We start from the raw sequence: 20069 nt of genomic DNA on the forward strand, positions 1-20069 counted from the left end.
TGGTGATGACTAGCTGCCTTCCCTCTAGTCTTACACTGCTAAATTAGGGGACGGACTAGCGCAGATAGCCCTCGTGTAGCTTTCGCGCGAAATTCAAAAAAAACAAAAACAAACAAAACCTATCAACTCATTATAATTTTTAGTTAGTTGCAATTATAGTAAACCGATAGATCTCTCCTTTTTTAACAATAAAAATTATTGAAGATCTTAGTCCTGAAGAAATTATTAATTTACCAAATAATTGTATTAATAGTGATTTAACAGATTATTTTGAACATCACCTTTTTATAAAAGGTGCTGACTTTAGAATTAAAAAAGGAATACTAAGATATTCTTTTGATAATCACATTTTTATAAAAGGTGCTGATTTTAGAATTAAAAAAGGAATACTAAGATATTCTTTTGATAATCACATTTTTATAAAAGGTGCTGATTTTAGAATTAAAAAAGGAATATTAAGATATTCTTTTGATAATCACATTTTTATAAAAGGTGCTAAATTTAGATGTTAAAGAGAAATATTAAAATGTTTCAAAAAACATTGATGATTATTTTATAGAATGATAACACGTTTTTTATCCTCCTCATTTCTTTTTCGAGTGAAAATCATTTGTTATTAATGATGTGAAAATAGTTAAATACGTTAAATCTGTCAAAATGTAAGATAGATAGTCCATTTTAAAGCTAGAAGGAGTTAATAAAAATTTATTATCATTCCACTTTATAAAGCTTTTCGTAATTTAGGGTTTATATGTGTAAAAATATTCTTCTTAATGAAATTAATACAACTAAAAAAGCATTTACACAAAGTACATTAAATAAAAATATTATTATTACTAATGTACAGAAAGCCATAAATTCCGAACTTACATAAAACACCTGTTTAATTTTGATTTATTGCGGCCCCCGATGGTTCAGCGGTAAGCTTGAGGTGTTATAACGCTAAAATTCGGTTTAGATTCTCACGATAGGCACAGCACAGATGACCCATTGTGAAGATTTGTGATTAATAACAAACAAAAAAGAATTATTGCTAAGTCAACAAACACTGTTGCTAAATCTGTGCCTATTATTGTTATAAAAACAAATGAACTGAAACTGTATTTATTTCACATTCCTGTCTACTTCCATTGGGGTTGGAAATCAAAGGTGTGTCGAAAACATTTTTTTTTCTGGCTCTCGGTGTTTAAACCGTAACTGTGCTTATTATACTCAATAATATTGTATTTTTTATTTAATGAAATAAAATAATTGTCAAAAATTATTTTGATCATTGTTTCTTGACTATTAAAAACAATACACTAGTTTTGGAACGTTGACCAACTTTACATTTTCTTTATGAACAGTTTCTTTTCTTACATATGACTTTACTATTTTATATACCGAAATAGATGCTAAAGTCTTTAATAATTTAATTTCTCAATTATTAATTACCAAGATAGTTATTTCTAAATACTATTTCATTACAAATCAGTGTAAAAAATACACTTAATTTTTGTATCTCTAATAACTATGTTGTTTTTAACGGATGTATTTTCTAATAGGTGATTGGTATACCTATAAGAGCCAATTTTTCTTTTAGTGTAGTTAATTTTTATCTTCACTTCTATTAAAGTACTTTTTGAAATGGTTAGTAACATTACAGTATTAGCAACATTACAACCTACAATTTGTTGCAAGTATGATTATATTTTTCCTTATATTGATAACTTAACTTCTAATACTAATTTGACTTTTCATCCCTCCGAAATCCATGCTACAGAACTTACATGAGAACTAAGTATACTAAACTTTTTCTTATAGAAGGAAGAATACAAATTGGCATTTTTTGATTAAAGACGATAATTTAATTCTTCTGTTCTCGGCTTACCTTTTCCAAATAGTGTGGTTCCTTATGAGACATGTGTTTGTTTCTAATAATAATACTGTTTTATAGAAAATGTTAAATTTTCTGGAGGTGAGTTGTTTTTAAAAGTTATAAAGCCTGCGAAATTACCATAAGTACGGTAGTACTTATAATAGGAATGGGCTTGATGTGCAATTAAAGTCTCAAACACACTGCAAACAGCATGTAAACAAAACCTTATAAACACTTTACACACACTGTTGAGTATAAACAAACCAACTGCAGAGTAACAAGTCACTGAAGCACTTGAGAAAGTCGGTAGAGTAAAAACAAAAATTTCACAAACCCACAAATTTGTCATTCTAACTATCTGACTGACTGACAGACTGACTGATGTTGTTGGAAAGCTATAGCTCTCTCTTGGCTTCACCTTATGTAAATCTAAATTCAAATGATTGAATTACGCTACCTTGGCTAACAGTATATAATTGAATCAAAGTTCAAAGTAAAACACGAAGTAAGAATGGTCAGAGCAATAGTTACATCCACTTTGAGGTTGCACCTTGTCAAAAACCACCAAGTGTTATATTGTTATCCTACCCATTCCTACCTTGTTTTCTTACTTTTTGGTCCTCCCATTCCTACTTTCTATTATTTGTATTTAAAAACTTTTACACTTGTTACAAAATATAAACTCTTATGTTTGATAGTAAATTCTTTATAAACGTTTGTTATCAATATGCAATCCTTGAGAGGACTTTAGCATTTCAATAGAGGCATTATAAATAATACCTTTAAATCTAGTTTTATCATTAGATTTGTGACACATTCAATATACCACGTCTACAAAAGATAATTTTAAGCAGCTGAGTTAGTCACAGCTAGACCGGTTTTTTATATTTTTTAAGGGAAGAGGATGGATGAGTAATGAACTATTACTGAAATTTTTAGATGAGGGTTTTATAGATTTTTGTTATCTTGTAACAATAGTTTATGGGTTGAATGTTTCACACTTATAAAACTTATGGTTGGTTTTTATTAATAGATGTTTTCTATCATGATTCTAACTTTAACATAGTTTTAATCACATTGAACAAAATGTTTTGTCAGGGTTAATTAACATATCCATAATCAGTTGCGATGATTAGCGGTAGTGGAGTTTGAGAGGTATATCACCTAAAACCTGATTTTCCTAGTCAGCTGTCTTGCTTATCATCAGCGTTTCTGGATTACGTCTGATAGACAGGATGTCCAAAAATATTTTGAGAACTATACCTCAGATATTTTCATTTGAAAATTATCTCTTTTTCCACCGTCTTGACAAATAGTATAATTTTTAGTTATCTTATTTTGTGTCTTTGTTGTAGGTGCGTAGGTGGATAATTGTTCAAGTTTTTGTTTGAATTTTGATACTGTTTCTACTAAACAATCTAATATTTCGGGTTCAGGAAAGTAATCACAAAATTTATCTTAAAATTTGCTATTGAGAATCTGGTTTTGCTATATATACAGGTCTTGTTTTCGTTCAGTAAGAGCCCACTACTATTTACAAGTACATATAAGTAATGATATAATTATTGAGTTTCGTGCGGTTTCATAATCACTATTTATCAAATCTGTTGAGTCGTAAATGTTACACTAAATCAGAATTGGGTTCTAAAACCAATGAAAATTGGATCATCATTGAAGTAATAATTTGACCCAGTACAACGTATAAGATTGATTCATTGTTATCAAGTCCAAAGTCTTACGGAGTACTTTGACTGAAAAGGACTCAGCTTGAATTGTTCTACAACCCAACAATTTTTATGAGCGTGAGAGTTTACTATTTTAACGTCAATTGAAGCTTCATTTAGAAAAACAAACTTTTGTTTGTTTTAATTTCGCGCAAAGCTACAGGAGGGCTATCTGCGCTAGCCTTTCCTAATTTAGCAGTGTAAGACTAGAGGGAAGGCAGCTAGTCATCACCACCCACCGCCAACTCTTGGGCTACTCTTTTACCAACGAATAGTGGGATTGACCGTCACATTATAACGCCCCCACGGCTGACAGGGCGAGCATGTTTAGTGGGAGGAGGATTCGAACCCGCGACCCTCAGATTGGGAGTCGAGCTCCCTAACAAACTTTTATTATATATACAGTAATTAAGATAATAATGAATCTCCAATAAGCAGATGTAGCAAAAATATTAGATGATGAGTATGATGGCAGCTAGATGATGAGGTTTTTTGATAGTACAAAACATTGTTACATAAAACATAAAAGAAATGCGAACATTTTGCACAATGTATTAGTATGTGAGCCCTTCACTTCACGCTAAAAATTACATCTTGTGGTGTTTTTATTAGAATACAGTTCCCCAATGTAACGCACCCCCTTCAATGGCTCAGTGGTAAGTCTGCAGGCTTACAACACCAAAACAGGGGTTTTATATCCGTGATGGGCAGAGCATAGATAGGTCATAGTGTAGCTATATGCTTAACAACAACCTACCGATCGACCAACCAACTCAATGTACGATCGTGAAATATTTTCAAAATGTTCTTTATTAATACCCACAATTGTTGTTTTGCCGCCTTTTGGTTTATTCACTTATGTCGTAGTAAATAAATCCTGAGATATTTTACCCAACCACTTCTGTTATTAAGAGTGCCAATTCCACGAACCTACTTCAGAGTCTTGTATGCAGCTCCTGATAAAATATAGAGTTTTGTTGCAATTTTTTGTGCGAAATATCCTTAACCAGCTAAAACGTTTGATTTTTACACGATTGTCATGCGGTATTGAAGTCCTAGAAGTCTTGAGTGGCTTCATTTTCCCACTAGTAACATAGTATGAATGCTGTGATTTTATAAAATTGTGTCACTTCTAATTAATTGGATGACAACTGATCGCAATGAAAATGATCAACAGATGATTTTACTCTGGTGCAGTTCATTTTTACACGATAAAGGGGTGACATTACCGTATTTACCTTTTATACCGTTTTTCTTCTCATCGTTTCCAAAATTATTTCCAACATTTATAAGTAATGTGATAAGTACGCTGTGACGTAGCTATACCAAGACACCTTTTGATACTCAGAAGAAACTGTTTAGTTATTAGATATATCTCATTATATCTCATAAGTATCTAATATAGTAATATTTATTCACAACTATTTAAAAGCATTTTAACTATTAAAATTATGAATTTTATACTTTACAAAAATACAAAAATATATACTTATTCTTTAACACATTTGGTGTTATGATGTGAACGCCTTTTATAAGCAGGTGAAGCATGATTTTAATGTATTTGTTGTTTCTCAGCCGGTCTGATGAGCCCTCTGGATTAAGCAAAATGCAACGTTGGCCAATGAATATGGCGACCACAGTGTGGTTGGAATACTATTGTTATACACTCTTCTAATTCTTGAAAATCCCTAAGAGACTAGATAAAGAATGCAGTGTTAAAATATGATAGGCCTAATTTTAATGCCTTTTGACAAGTATAATTAATGATATTTGGTGTTGTTTGGCTAAGGTTCTCTGAATTAAGTTATTATAGTAGATGTTACAATGCGGTTGGTAAAGGTTACGTTTAATAACATTTCCGAAGCCATAAAATATAAATAAATTTTAAATACTCCCTAACTGCAAAATATTTTGTTATGAACGATGTTGGTCATAACGTAAACAAACATTGACTAAAATATATTATAATTTCAAGCCCTAGACTCGCAATCTGAGAATCGTGGGTTCGAATCCTTTCCCCGAAATGCTCGACTTTTCTGCCGTGAAGACTATAATGTGATGGCAAATCCCACTATTCGTTGATAAAGAGTTGCCCAAGAGTTGGCGGTGAGTGATGTTGACTAACTGCTTTCCCTCTAGTTTATCACTTAAAATTAGGGACGGCTAGCGCAGATTGTCCTTGAGTAGCTTTGCGCAAATTCCAAAACAAAGTAAAGAAAGTGATCTGAAGCTGGCTTTTTCTCAGTTTATCTTATGTGTTATGGAGTACGTGATGGTCAATCGAAAAAATTGCAGTTTATGGATCATTGAGGGTTTTGAAAAAAATGTTCAAATATTAATTTTAGGATCCTAATCAACTCGTGTTTTATATTTTACTTTTTTCTAAGAGAAATCAGTCACGGGTTTGTACTCAGATAATTAGTACAAACACTGTTAATTGTTAGTTTATGTGGTATATAAAGATGTACTGAAATAACGTCATGTTCCTTAAAAAAAATATCACTGCTTGTTGTGAGCTAAAAGAACTTATAACACTAAGCTTCTGGATTCGATCCCTAAAGTGGTCACAACGCAGACTGCCCACTGAGCAACTTTCCGCTTAAACAAAATTAACTAACTGAAGGAGGTTTGCTGGCTCGAGATACCTTGACGTTAAAATGTCTACCTACATCTAACACGAACGAGAGTAGTAACGTACTAAACCAATGAAATTTCCTTCACAAACAACTATTTTTCATTGTCAATGTATTCTTAATTAAATTATTCTTAATGTAACCGCATAACTTATTTTTACTGACATGTGAATTATGTGTAGTAAAATTAATTTGCACACTTATTTCAAAACAGCTTGCGTGACTTGCTTACTTACACAGTAGGCATAATTTGTTTCAGAATTTGATTTTTCTAGAGTTTCTACACGAACTTGTTCACCCATTGTGAATCAGATTGAAGAAACTCTGTTTGCCACAGACTTTTATATTGATCCGTGCTGTTTAGATTTGGTCTAAAGAAAGAGTATATAGAAGGTAGAATTAAATAAGTATATTTAGTTTACTATAATTTGTTTTCGAGAGAAACCTTGGCTCACAAACCTAGAGAAATCTAGTAATAATAGGCGAAAAAAAAATTAAAAAATCAAGTAGAATTTATTCATACCAAGAAAGGATAAGTGGCAAAAACAAAGAGCAAAATAAGCTTAAACCTAACTAGTACATAATGGTTATTAAAATAAGTTAGATGAAGCCTAGATCAAAATAAAACAGAAGATCTAAACCCTAAGTGAATCCATAAAAATATGGGTGACAAGAAAACTGTCAAAATAAGCTTAACTCAAAACAAAGTAAATGAGGTGAAAGTGAAGTCAGTCAACTGAAATCTGAGCGAAGACAAAGTGCATGATGATATATCCTTTAACTATAAGTCACAGTTCACTACACACTAGGTATAAATAGAGCTTATCAGGAGACTTTAGGTCACTTCGGTTCACATTAGGTAGAAATAGAGATTACCGGGCGGCTTTAGGTCACTTCAGTACACTCTAGGTAAAAAAAGAGCTCCTCAGTTAACTTTAGGTCACTTCAGTACACACTAGGTAAAATTGAGCTTTTCATGTTACCTTAAGTCACTTCAGTCATAGTAGGTAAAACAGATCTTATCAGGTGACTTTAGATCACTTCAGTACACACTAGGTAAAAATAGAGCTTATCGGGTGATTTTAGGTCACTTCAGTACACACCAGGTAAAAATAGAGCTTATAGGTGTCAATTGGTTTTAAGCATATCCAATAAATACTAGGCAGAATATGTCAATTAGGCTTAGGACAAGCCAATACATATTAGATAAAAATAGAACATGTCAAATGGGGTTAGATCAATTCAATGCGCACTGAGTACACGTGGTTTGTTAATTAGGCTTAAGACAAGTTACGATTAGGTCAATCCAACGAATACTCGATAGAAATAGAGATTGACAGTTGGTCTTATATCAATCGAGTACCCACTAGGAAACAGTAAGGCTTCCCAAAGAACATTGGTATCAAACCAGCGCAGTATGCGTAATACAAGAACGTACCAATTAATTGTTAGTTAAATAAAAATTACATGGTGACTTATATTGTATGTCTTCTCAAGCTTATATAAAACCGCCACCATGTCAAATATCCCTAGAATTCATGCATAGCTGTCCCTAATCTTGAGCTACTAGTCACAGGTTGGGCAGCCAACCAGCAGCACCTGCCATCACAGGGGCTTTGTCTGGCTCTCTGAACTGAATAACTGAGTTTTTCTCATCGATTCGCAGCTCCGTATGTTAAACATTATGTCATGTTCATACAAGGCGGATAAAGTAAACCACTTTAGTTTTACCAACTATAGTGTAAGTTAAAATATCAAAGGGTGTATACCTGCAATGTGTACGGGGGTCACTTACAGTTCTTGCTTTACTTTTTCAAAGCTAATTTCGAACGTTTGAACATTAGTCTTTCGTATCACCTCTGTAATGGTGCAGCTAACGATTATTTATAAAACACCGAGGATGGTCAGGTAACTCCAAGTTATATATCGATTATTATTATTTTGTCATACAACACTTTCGTATGCAGCGAATCACGAGAATTTTCTGATTTTCGAATTGTTGTCAGCATAACAGCGTAGTGTAGAACACATTATATATTTAATACTGCACGCGAATCAACATCCCATCCTCTCGAATCCATACATTTTCCAGGTAATACACCAGTGCGCTTCTCGGAGCAGCCTACTTGCCGACGTCACATGGTTCGATCGTTGTATATACCCCCAACTGGTTCCTCTCGGTTCATTCTCACTTGCTAGTAGTACGCGTCACATACTACACGTGAACTTCTTAGACCTATTATATTTTAAATGGAACCGAAGAGCTTCATCCAGTTTCGTGTTTGATTTAAGCATAACAACCGTAATTGAAGGGAGATCACTCTACCCATCTGAAAAGAAAACCTTATGTAGTCAATTAAAGTAAAAATCTTCATATTCTGATAAGACTTGTAGGAATTTAAAAGATAACAATTAAATAAGCAACTGTGCCACAAGTGTCATCCTAAAATGAGAATGAGTTTTGTTGTCGCTCATTACGCATGATATTCTCTAGATGGCTCAGTGTCCAACCTTTGTGTCTTGCAGCGCCATGAATTTTACTGAACTAGCCGCTATTCGCGCGTGTTGATCTCATAACGGCTCAAGATAAAGTGGAGAAGCCTAAGGGCATGGATCTATATCTGATAGTACCATGCTGAATTTTACTGAATTAGTCTCTAATCACACGTGTTGATCTCATAACGACTCAAGATAAAGTGGAGAAGCTTAAGGACATGCTGAATTTTACTGAATTAGTCTCTAACCACACGTGTTGATCTCATAACGACTCAAGATAAAGTGGACTAGAATTTGGGCATGGATCTATATCTGATAGTGCCATGAATTTTACTGAACTAACCTTTAGTCACACGTGTTTTTCTCGCAATGACTTAATGTAAACGGGAGTAGACGAAGGACTTGGTTCTTTGTCTGATAGTGTCACGGATTTTACTGAATAAACCTCTTGTGTTGAACTCACAATAACTAATGGCAGTCTGGACTAAACTACTAGCTTGAGAACATGGGATTTCAACTGACAATGGCAAAAATTTATTGCTTTAATCTCTAGTCACATATATTCATCTGATAATGACTCAAGATAAACTGGACTAGCCTATGGACATGGTAGTGACATGAATTTAACTGGGTCAATCTCTCATATTGTTTGTTCTAGAATCAGATTTTATCATCGTGACGTAAGTATATACTAAAAATTTTATGTATCATTTCTTTTTTCTACAGATATTTTGAACTTTAACTTCTGTATAAACATGTCACGACTAATGCATTTTGTTAAGTAGTTTAATATCTTAGTGTTTTTTTTATGAGCCTATATATTTTTGTAAGCTGCAGGCGCTCTTTGCGTTATAATGGCAACAAAAAAGAACAACGTTCATAACAAGAGCTATAAACAGAGCGGATGCACCTTTTGGAATATCTCATGTCTTGTAAAAATTGGTGTTTATTAATTTTTAAAAATCATTATTCACTTATTTCGTCATATTCGTCTTCCAAGAATATTATAGCCCGTTACACACGAGATTCACAGTTTAGGTTTTAGACTAAATGTGTTTTTATTAGAAATGTATGTTTGAAGATATGCCAATGAAGGTAACATACAGTTAAAATCATTCGATTATGACGGATAAAGATCTATATATATGTGGCGCAACTGTAATCCATATAATGGAAACATCATTACATCTTAATATCTACATTTGTGTGCATTTTTTTCAAAGAAATACCCTTAATCCGTATGCCTTTTAACAATATATTCACATATTTTAAACTAAATACAGATATAAACGCTCAACACCACAAGAAGCTTAAGGAGCTATCGGAAATTAGGCCTAGTAATATTTGTGGAAATAACACTACACATTCTTCTTAATCAGTCCATTACGGATTTCGTGCTAGGGGAGCGTAAAATATTCTTCAGAATGAAACGTGTTGTCTCATTTTTCAATAACATTTGTGGATTTTTATGAAAAAAAAATTAAATTGTTTAGTGGACCTGCTTTCAGGTGCGTCCTGATTCATACGTTTAAATAAAGACAAATATAGACAAAACAAATACAAAATAGAATAAGACATTGAATTCCTTCACTTCTCAAATAAAAAAATTGAGTTTACCAGCATCCTTTTGGTCAAAACCTACACTAAGCAAGTACCGATTATATAGTGATAGAGAACAAGGGAAACTAACTTTATTAGATGATGCATGAAGACGACGCGACAACAACACTATTACTAGAAACTGTCGCGTCAACCTCGTGTATCATGTAATGGAAATGGTTTTTGATTTGTTTTCTATCAGATTAAAATCAATAACTGCCTGATGTATGTCTATGACCAAAACGATGCTAGTAAACTTGGTTTTTCATTGTTTTTAGAGAGGTGAATGAAATCAATGGCTGATTTTACTTTATTTATTAACACATTTTTTATTATATTTTGTTTTATTTAAACGTGTGTAAGAACTACGTAACTTTTTCTGTACTAGTAATGGAAAAGTATATAAGTATAAAATTTCCTTTGAGGCATAAAAGGAACATTACATGTTCTAATAAAACTTATTTTGTACTATTCGGTAATCTTGCGATATAATGATTTGATTATGTATTTGTCTTTGATGTTAATTATTTATACCTCATGTAAGGAAATACATCAATTTCAAAGTATGTATATATTATATACGAGTATCTTTAAATATTTCTGATGCTGTAATGAATGAAAAGAAAATGAATGCAGCAGCTAATACGAGGTAGTTGTCTGGAACGTATTCTCTTTTCATTAGCCCTGCACAAAGACCTTTCAAATCTGAACAGTTATTTAAAATGTGTTATGCGAGCAATTTTTCTTGCTATATGTAATCGTTAGTTCCTGCTAATGAACGTGTTGAAAATTCTGAAAATGTCTGAGCTTTTGCTTGAAGTCTATTTTCTCAAGACTTGCATATGCCTGATAAGTATACTTTTTATGTATTTGACAAAATTAAAACTTTAAAGATCACAACTTATTTGCTTTCCCCTAAAAACTAATAATTTAATATAATTTATTAAATTATTCAGAGATTAATGACTTAAAGAAGATCTGAAATGTTTCTGGATAAAGACGTTATGAATAAAGTAAAACGTTTTTATCAGGGCAAACGATTTATCAAATATAATATTATTTTGAACATTAACATTTTTAATTATTCTTATTAAAATCTATTATTAATAATACTAAATCTCAAATCTCAAAATCCATAACCGAAGATTGATATAGAAACCGTAATAATTTAGAATCTAAGTTTTATAAAAAATAATCAATATTTATGCAATTGTCTATATAGTAATCAATTATGCTTCGATTATCACGCAGCTTGCGAAAATGGAATATTGGTGGATGGACGTTAGTGAAAACAACACTATTTTTATGATATAACAAGATTATTAAAAATTGTTAATTTAAAAAGGGGAACAGGGATCATAAAAGAATACAGAAACAAGATAGCTAGCTTAAAGTGAAAATGCAGTCGCAAAAACTAAAGAAACAAGCTTGAGACACAAGATAAGTAAAAAATTGAGAACTTAAAGGGATAGGGATAGTAAACAAGGTAAGCATATAAGACTGGATATACTGTAGACATTAAATACTCAAATTACAAACCCCTATTTTGTCTCCATTATGTAAAATCATTAATAGCCTGTACAATTATAAAAACAAATACATTAATTTATAAAGATTTACTAGAATTAATAGTAGAATTAATGACATTATTTGTAAAGCGACCAGCATATTCGAATTTCGTTATTTTGGTGTTCTAAATCATTGTTTGAGTTTTTACCTTTTAATTCTTTTTAAATATACTTTAACTGTGTTTTATAGCTTAAACAGATCATATATTTTTCGAAGATATACTTCTCCTTTAAATAATTAAGGGTCTGTAATCAAATTATTCTCATAGCACATATCGTTTTTGTTGATAACTTCCCTGAAAGTTATCAAAATGGTTAATACATTTTTCCCCATGGCTGAGACAATAATGTTACTTCTAATAAAAACGTTGTAAATTTGGAATAATATGTTCAGAGTGAGCACTCGACTCCCAATCTTCCGGTCGTGTGGTCGAAACCAATTACTGAACATGCTCGCCCTTTCAGCTGTAGGAGGCGTTATAATGTGACGCTCAATCTTACTATTCGTTGATAAAGAGCAGTGAGTGGTTTTGACCAGTTCTCTTCTCTCTAGCCTATCACTTCAAAATTAGAGATAGTAGTTTTGCACGAAATTCAACAAACAAATAAGCAATGTTTAGAGAAAGTGGAAACAAACTAAGAGAGAAGAAAGAGTTGATAACCACGAATTTAAACTATACGAATATCCTGAATATTAAATAAAGTAATATCAAATCGGAATTCATTAAATATTAATTGTGTACGTCAAGTGAAAAATATTCGCATGATTTTATACAGATAATACACGATCTAAGATTACCATATTGTTAAGTACAAAACAGAAAACTGGATGTTATTAATTTCTGCACAGCTTAACCTTTTATTGGAAATCTCCTAAAATGATGTATATAAAAATACAATTTTTAAATAATGTAAAAAAAGTCCCTTAATTTGCTCGAGATTGGATTATACCACCTCATTTTTAAGTAATTGTTTTGATTAATTGTCCACGCAAAATGCAATGTTAATATAATTAATACTCAGAATGAGGCCTTTTAAACCGCTAATAGTTATCATTTCGAAATTCTTTCAACAAATTCATAGTTGTTTTATTTATTGTTAGAGAAAAAGTTAACAAGAAGGTAGAATGTTTTCAATTTTCGTGTAAAGCTACTCGAGGACTATCTGAGTACAGTCGCCTATAATTTTCAACTGACAGACTAGGGGGATTGCAGCTATAGTCAACAGCACTCACTTCCAACGTTTCGGTTAATCTTGTTGACTGAATAGCGGGATTTTACCGTCTGTCGTATAGCGTATCTAAGGTCCTAAAGTTCGGAGATAATTTTTGAAGCAATGGAACTCAAATCACGAAACTTCGGGTTCGCAATTCGGCCACTTTAACTAATAGGTCACGTCCGGCCCAGTTTAGAGCATAACATAATTTAAATAACATCTTGTCTAGAAATAGAAATAAATTAATTACTTAAAGAAAAACAAGTGGGATAGCGGCAAGTTGACGGACTTACAATGTTAAAATCTGGGGTTCGATTTTCCGCGGTGGACACAATAGATAGCTCAATGTGGCTTTGCCCTGAAGCAAACAAACCATAAACGATCTAGAGTCATACTAAATAACACTTCTCAATGAAATATGTTTACGACCAAGATATACAGTTTAATATCAAAAACATTCATGTACATATGACGCTACAATTAGATATTAAGTTGGAGATCAATGATGAGCTTAAAATATGGAAGATTTTAGAACAATAATTTGTTGAAATGCTGATTTAACTGAGTTTTTGAAAGTGCAGCGTAAAAATACATTTATTATTGAAAGGCGCATTAATGACGTTTATCTTATTGTTTACTAAAATAAGCACAATAAGTAGAGAGAATGAAATCTTCAGCAGTTAAGATAACATCGAGTTCAGACATCTACATTCTGTTTACAAGTACTTGTTAATATCTTTAAAATTATAAAATGTATTTAAGTATTGAATATACTTTTATTGACATTCTAAGCTTAAATATGCTTAAGATGGGTTTATTCAACTGATAGATTTTCTATTCAATAATACTATTTTGCTATTCACACCTATGTGTGAATCTGATTAATAGTTTACACCTTAAGATTATAAATATAATAAGACTGCCTTCTCAATCTTGCACTCATTACGTAATGGGCTACCCTCGTCAACAGAACATTAATGGTTTTAGACTTTTTATTCATACGTTTGGCCTGGCATGACTCTAGTGGTAAGCATACCCGGATTGTAAAATAAAGGTCATTGGGTGTTAGCTGACTTCTTTTTTTTGTCTACTACTTCAAAATTAGATAGCTTTTCGTGTACGTTAGCGAGAACATTTTGAAACAAATTATTCACATGTTAAGTACGTAATAAAGAAATAATGGACCTGACCAGGTCATTGACATAAACGTAAAGTTTCAAGTTTTTTTTTTAAAATCTCAATTCAAAAAATGTTTACGGCACCGAGACCATTAACACTGACTGTGTTCAAATATTTTTGTGCCTAGGTAATTATCATAGAAGTCTTTCTTACTACCGTCTTCAATATTTTTGCGTTCAAAAGCTGAAGAGATACAAAATTTAAATCATGATTATTGAGAAATATTTTAGTCTCCAGAATCACTCATTTATCACGATCCGTATTCCAAGTTGCTGCAAACCGATACTCTAGGGATCACAGACAAGAATTCCGAAACATTATGCTGCCCAATGTTGTTTAGAAAAACTATTAAAGACATACTCTAGTTTTACTTGTGTTAGCGCTCAAATTGATCGTATAATATTTTAACAGTACACGTGCATTTTAAGGCAAAACATTTACTGCATCGAAAGGAAAGAAGAAAGGTACTAACAAAATGGCATATTTTAATGTTTTGAAAATATATTTCATAAAAGTGCACTATTTAGGTTATTTAAAACCCTCTATTTAGTATTGTATCTCCATTCAAATGAAATTCAGTTTCGCACTTTACGTTTAAATGCAGTAAGAAATAAAGTAAGATATAGATTTCTAGGCTAATATTCGTCCAAACAGAAACTCGGGTGTATCATGTGAACATTTACATATCTTTTTACTCGAGACAAAGCAACAGTTACTTAAGAAAAAAAAACGACATTTAAGTGAATCTTCTTCTTTAATCATAGCAAGGGTACGATAGATATTTTTTGTTTTTACAATTCATTATCTAAAGTTTGTGATGCCCCAACTCCCACACCTCAATGGTAAGTCTGCAGACTTATAACGCTAAAAATCTGGTTTAACTACCTGTGGTGGGTACAGCACAGGTACCCCATTGTGTGGCTTTATGCTTAATTACAAACAAGCAAATAGTGATATAACACAGAAACAGCGAAAAGCTAATTTTTAGCAAGCCTAAACTAAGAGTGAAAGGAAAGGTAATTACTCTTGTAACGAAATCAATTTTATGTGGTGTCCAAAAACAATCGGAGATTCCTTTTTTTCTTAAATAACTTTTCTATTTACAGAGTAATGAATCTCGCTTACATCGTACCTCATGGGAAGCCGGGGTTTAATTAGTGCAGTGAAAAGTTAATATATGCGGATATATATAATGTAAAACAATTTACATGGGATGTTCAATCGATATTTCATAATAAAATATTTTCGAGACTGCGTCAGTTTTTCACTCTACACCATATCAATATTGTACACAGATAAACGCGTCTATTCTTATGTGGTCCTTTTTCTGATTATCGAAACAAATGGAAACCAAACCTAGAAAAACAACACTTGTGTATACAAAACCAAAAAAGTAATATGATAAATTGAGTTAAAAATAAAACCTGAGAAAAATTGGAAAAAGTTTGGTTATTTTCTAAATGCAACCCCTTAGGAGTGAAATAAAAACTCTGAATATCTTTCTTTTTTTTTTTGGCGGAATACTACAGTCTTTCTCACGTGAATGTCATCCTTTATTTTTTAACAACCCTTTTATCTTTTGTTGTTAAATGGTCAACAGAATAAAATGCTAGACCGTTTTTCGTTTCAGAAATATATATATTTTCACCTTTAAGGATTAAAACTGGCCTTTCAACTACAATGAAGAGCTATGAGCTAAAACTCTAACGCCATGATACCACTGTGTATATTAATTTCACATTGATGGAAAGTTAAAAAAGTGCTTTGTGGTATTATAAAACATTAGAAGAATGCCTATATCCTATATAAATAATCAACACTAGATGTAGGTAGGTGACTATACCCTACATGAAGATTAAACTCTAGTTGTAGGTAGGTGCCTATACCCTACATAAAGACTCAACTCTAGATGTAGGTAGGTGCCTATACCCTACATAAAGATTAAACTCTAGTTGTAGGTAGGTGCCTATACCCTACATAAAGACTCAACTCTAGATGTAGGTAGGTGCCTATACCCTACATAAAGAGTCAACTCTAGAAGTATGTAGATGCCTATACCCTACATAAAGACTCAACTCTAGAAGTATTTAGGTGCCTATACCATACATAAACACTCGACTCTAGAAATAGGTTGGCGTCTATACCCTACATAAGGACTTGACTCTAAAGGAAGTAGATATTTTTACCCTACATAAAGACTTGACTCTAAAGGAAGTAGATATTTTTACCCTACATAAAGACTTGACTCTAAAGGAAGTAGATGTTTTAACTCTACATAAAGACTTGACTCTAAAGGAGTAGATGTTTTAACCCTACATAAAGACTTGACTCTAAAGGATGTAGATGTTTTTACCCTACATAAGGACTTGACTCTAAAGGAAGTAGATGTTTTTACCCTACATAAAAACTTGACTCTAAAGGAGGTAGATGTTTATACCCTATATAAACATTCGACTCTAGATGGTATCTTGTTTATGTAGGTTAGGCATTACTCAGGCGTTATATAAAATTATGTTGAAACAAGCGAGATGGTATATTGTTTATATAGGTTAGGCATTATATAAAATTATATTGAAACAAGCGAGATGGTATCTTGTTTATATAGGTTAGGCATTACTCAAATCTTATATAAAATTATGTTGACCAAGCGAGATGGTATTTTGTTTATATAGGTTAGGCATTACTCAGATGGTATCTTGTTTATATAGGTTAGGCATTACTCAGATCTTATATAAAATTATGTTGACACAAGCGAGATGGTATGTTGTTTATATAGGTTAGGCATTACTCAGATGTTATATCAAAATGTGTTTACACAAGCGAGATGGTATGTTGTTTATATAGGTTAGGCATTACTCAGATGTTATATCAAAATGTGTTGACACAAGCGAGATGGTATGTTGTTTATATAGGATAGGCATTACTCAAATGTCTTTGAGAACTGATTGAAACCAGCGAGATACTACGGGGTTGTTTGTATAGTTCAAGCATTAGTCAGATGTTTTTTGGCTCTGTGTGGCAAAAAGTTAAACAGTACACTTGTTTTTGTGTATCTACGGCACATTAATGTTCTATAAAATTGTATTGACACAAACTAGATAATGCGGTTTTGTATATGTAGGGTAAGGCACTGATTTGGTATGGGTCTGCAGTTATACTTTACAGTGTTATGTATATATATATATATATATGTGTGTGTGTGTGTGTGTGTGTAACGTATTGGCATTTCAGGTAACGTTAATAGAATGTTAGACGTAGATAGATAAGATCGCTTGTACTTTTTCAGTACTTGCTTTTTTTGGGTCCATTTAATAATAACCATCAATTACTTCTAAATCACATAAACCTTACTTATTTTATATTACTTTGTTTAACACTATAACTTCGAGAATCGCTGTCAAATGTCTTTTGCTTTTAATTCAAAGGAAGAACCTGCAGTAACACGTAATGTCTTATACAGGGTGATTATCAAGAAAAACATTTATTTAAACAAATTATGTTTTAAAAACTACCTGAGAACAAAATTTGACCAGAATCTAATTGACAATTTCTAAAACTTCTGATCAAAACTTGTGATCCTCAAAATGTGCCTCTGATAGAAATGTAGTTTTTATAGGACAAGTAAGTTTTCATATATAATGATCAATTTCGCATCAGAATCCTCCATTACTGTTAGGAATTAAGGTATTCGGGAACTGAAGTTTGTGGTCCAACTGATGTTTCATAGTAAACTTTATGCTGTTATGTCTACTATTTAGGGGCTGAAGATGTTGGAAAACAGGTTCAGAGTTCTTGAGGATGGGGAAGGTATCGTCAACATGCCTACGATAGTAAAAAGGTTTAAACTGTTGCGTGCAATTTTTCAACCATTTTTTTTCATGAAAACATAAAAATAAATTGGCTAAAGATGGCACAATTCTCGAACCCATAGCAACACTGTCAACCTGACCATAACGCTTTCCACTCAACAAAAAATGAGTTCTTTAGTAGCAAGGTTCATAAGTTAAAAAACAGAGATTTAGGGATGTGGTTGTCATAATAAATCAACTCAACACTTAATTGTGTGGCCTCTTCTAACGGTATATTTCTGCATAGTGGCCTCTCCTAATGGTATATCAATGTGTATAGTGGCCTCTTCTAACGGTATATATATGTGTGTATAGTGGCCTCTTCTAATGGTATATTTGTATATAGTGGCCTCTTCTAACGGTATATATATGTGTGTATAGTGGCCTCTTCTAATGGTATATTTGTATATAGTGGCCTCTTCTAACGGTATATATATGCGTGTACAGTGGCCTCTTCTAACGGTATATATATGTGTGTGTATAGTGGCCTCTTCTAACGGTATATTTGTGTATAGTGGCCTCTTCTAACGGTATATTTGTGTATAGTGGCCTTTTCTAACGTTATATTTGTGTATAGTGGCCTCTTCTATCTGTATATATTTGTGTATAGTGGCTCTTCTAACGGTATATTTGTGTATAGTGGCTCTTCTAACGGCATATTTGTGTATAGTGATTCGATGTCAAAATTGGCTCAGTGCACATTACAACAAACTTTAGTTGTTGAATTTCATGAGAAAACTCGAACCTGTCTTTCAGTGTTTTCAAAAGTCTACTATAAAACCAGCCAAAGCATAGCTATACACTCCAATGTTCCGTCTTTATAACATAACATGATTATTTCCTGATGATCTAATATTCGAAAACTGCTTCCTGATGGCCTAATATTTAAGAACTGTTTCCTCTTAAGAATATGTATTTATTTATTAAAAAAAAAAAACACTTTTGCAATTTAACTTTCCTTTTATCAGTAGGTTTGTTTGTAATTAAGTTCAAAGCTACACAATGCGCTATATGTATCGAAACCCGTTTTCTAACGTTGCAAGTCCGCAGACGTACCGCTGTGCCACTGGGGGGCGTTTATCAGTAGGATCTTGATGTTATTTTACAAATGTGGTACAATCACTAATTCTTCTGCTTTATTTATATAATCATCTTTATCTAAAATTACTAAAATATTACCTTTATCTGATTTAGAAGTAACAGTACTATTATTTTGACTTAGATTATGTAGAACTATAAAATCTCATACACTTAGATTAAAAACATGTTCATTATTATAATTCTTAAAACCAGTCTAAGTTTTGCCACTAATTCCTGTTATAAAATTACCGAAACATTGACCAGATTTATTCAAATGGTTTGATGTGATAATGTTTCCAAAACTGTTCAAACTGTGTAAATAATATTCAAATTAGACTTATTAAGAATACGCAATTTTAAGTCACGAGCTGTAACTTTTTTAATCTAAATCATTTAAAACATACTCAGAAAAATTTAATATTATGCTTTCAAGCTTTCCAAAAACCAATTATGATCTAACAGTCGTCTTAAAATGTTTAATTTGATCAGTCGTTTTCCTCTAATACGTAATAATTAAAATCTTATTATTCTGTGTTTTAATACATTGTTTGAAATGTTTAAAATCCAAATACCCCACTTTAAATTCCAATATTTTGAATGTCTATATAATTTGTTCTGTAAGGGATTTAGCAAACTGCTTTTTTTTTGTTTATTTTCGAAATTTAGTAACTTAAGTTTAAGATATTGCCTTGAATATAGAAAATGAAGGACGGAAACTTTAAAATTAAGGAAACAAGGAATTATTTTTAAACATTTACATTCATTGAAGGAATGCGGATATAGGTTTTTTTTCGACATAAAGTTTATTGTGGATCATCAGAAGGACCATAACCTTCCCTTTTTAAGTACTTTAATTACTATCAATAATG

The 20069-nt window shown here is 32.1% G+C and overlaps 1 protein-coding gene across 1 annotated transcript in view; it reads left to right on the plus strand.

Annotated features, from left to right (window-relative positions):
* Nucleotides 1-8399: 8399 nt before the first annotated feature.
* The window catches only part of LOC106465853 (muscarinic acetylcholine receptor DM1-like), a 62257-nt gene continuing 50587 nt past the window's right edge, over nucleotides 8400-20069 (plus strand). Inside the window, exon 1 of the mRNA XM_013926096.2 lies at nucleotides 8400-9391. The gene's annotated coding sequence lies outside the window, so the exon portion shown is untranslated. The remainder of the gene's footprint in view (nucleotides 9392-20069) is intronic.

Source organism: Limulus polyphemus, unplaced genomic scaffold (genome assembly GCF_000517525.1).
Source record: "Limulus polyphemus unplaced genomic scaffold, Limulus_polyphemus-2.1.2 Scaffold2073, whole genome shotgun sequence".
NCBI classification, from domain to species: domain Eukaryota; kingdom Metazoa; phylum Arthropoda; class Merostomata; order Xiphosura; family Limulidae; genus Limulus; species Limulus polyphemus.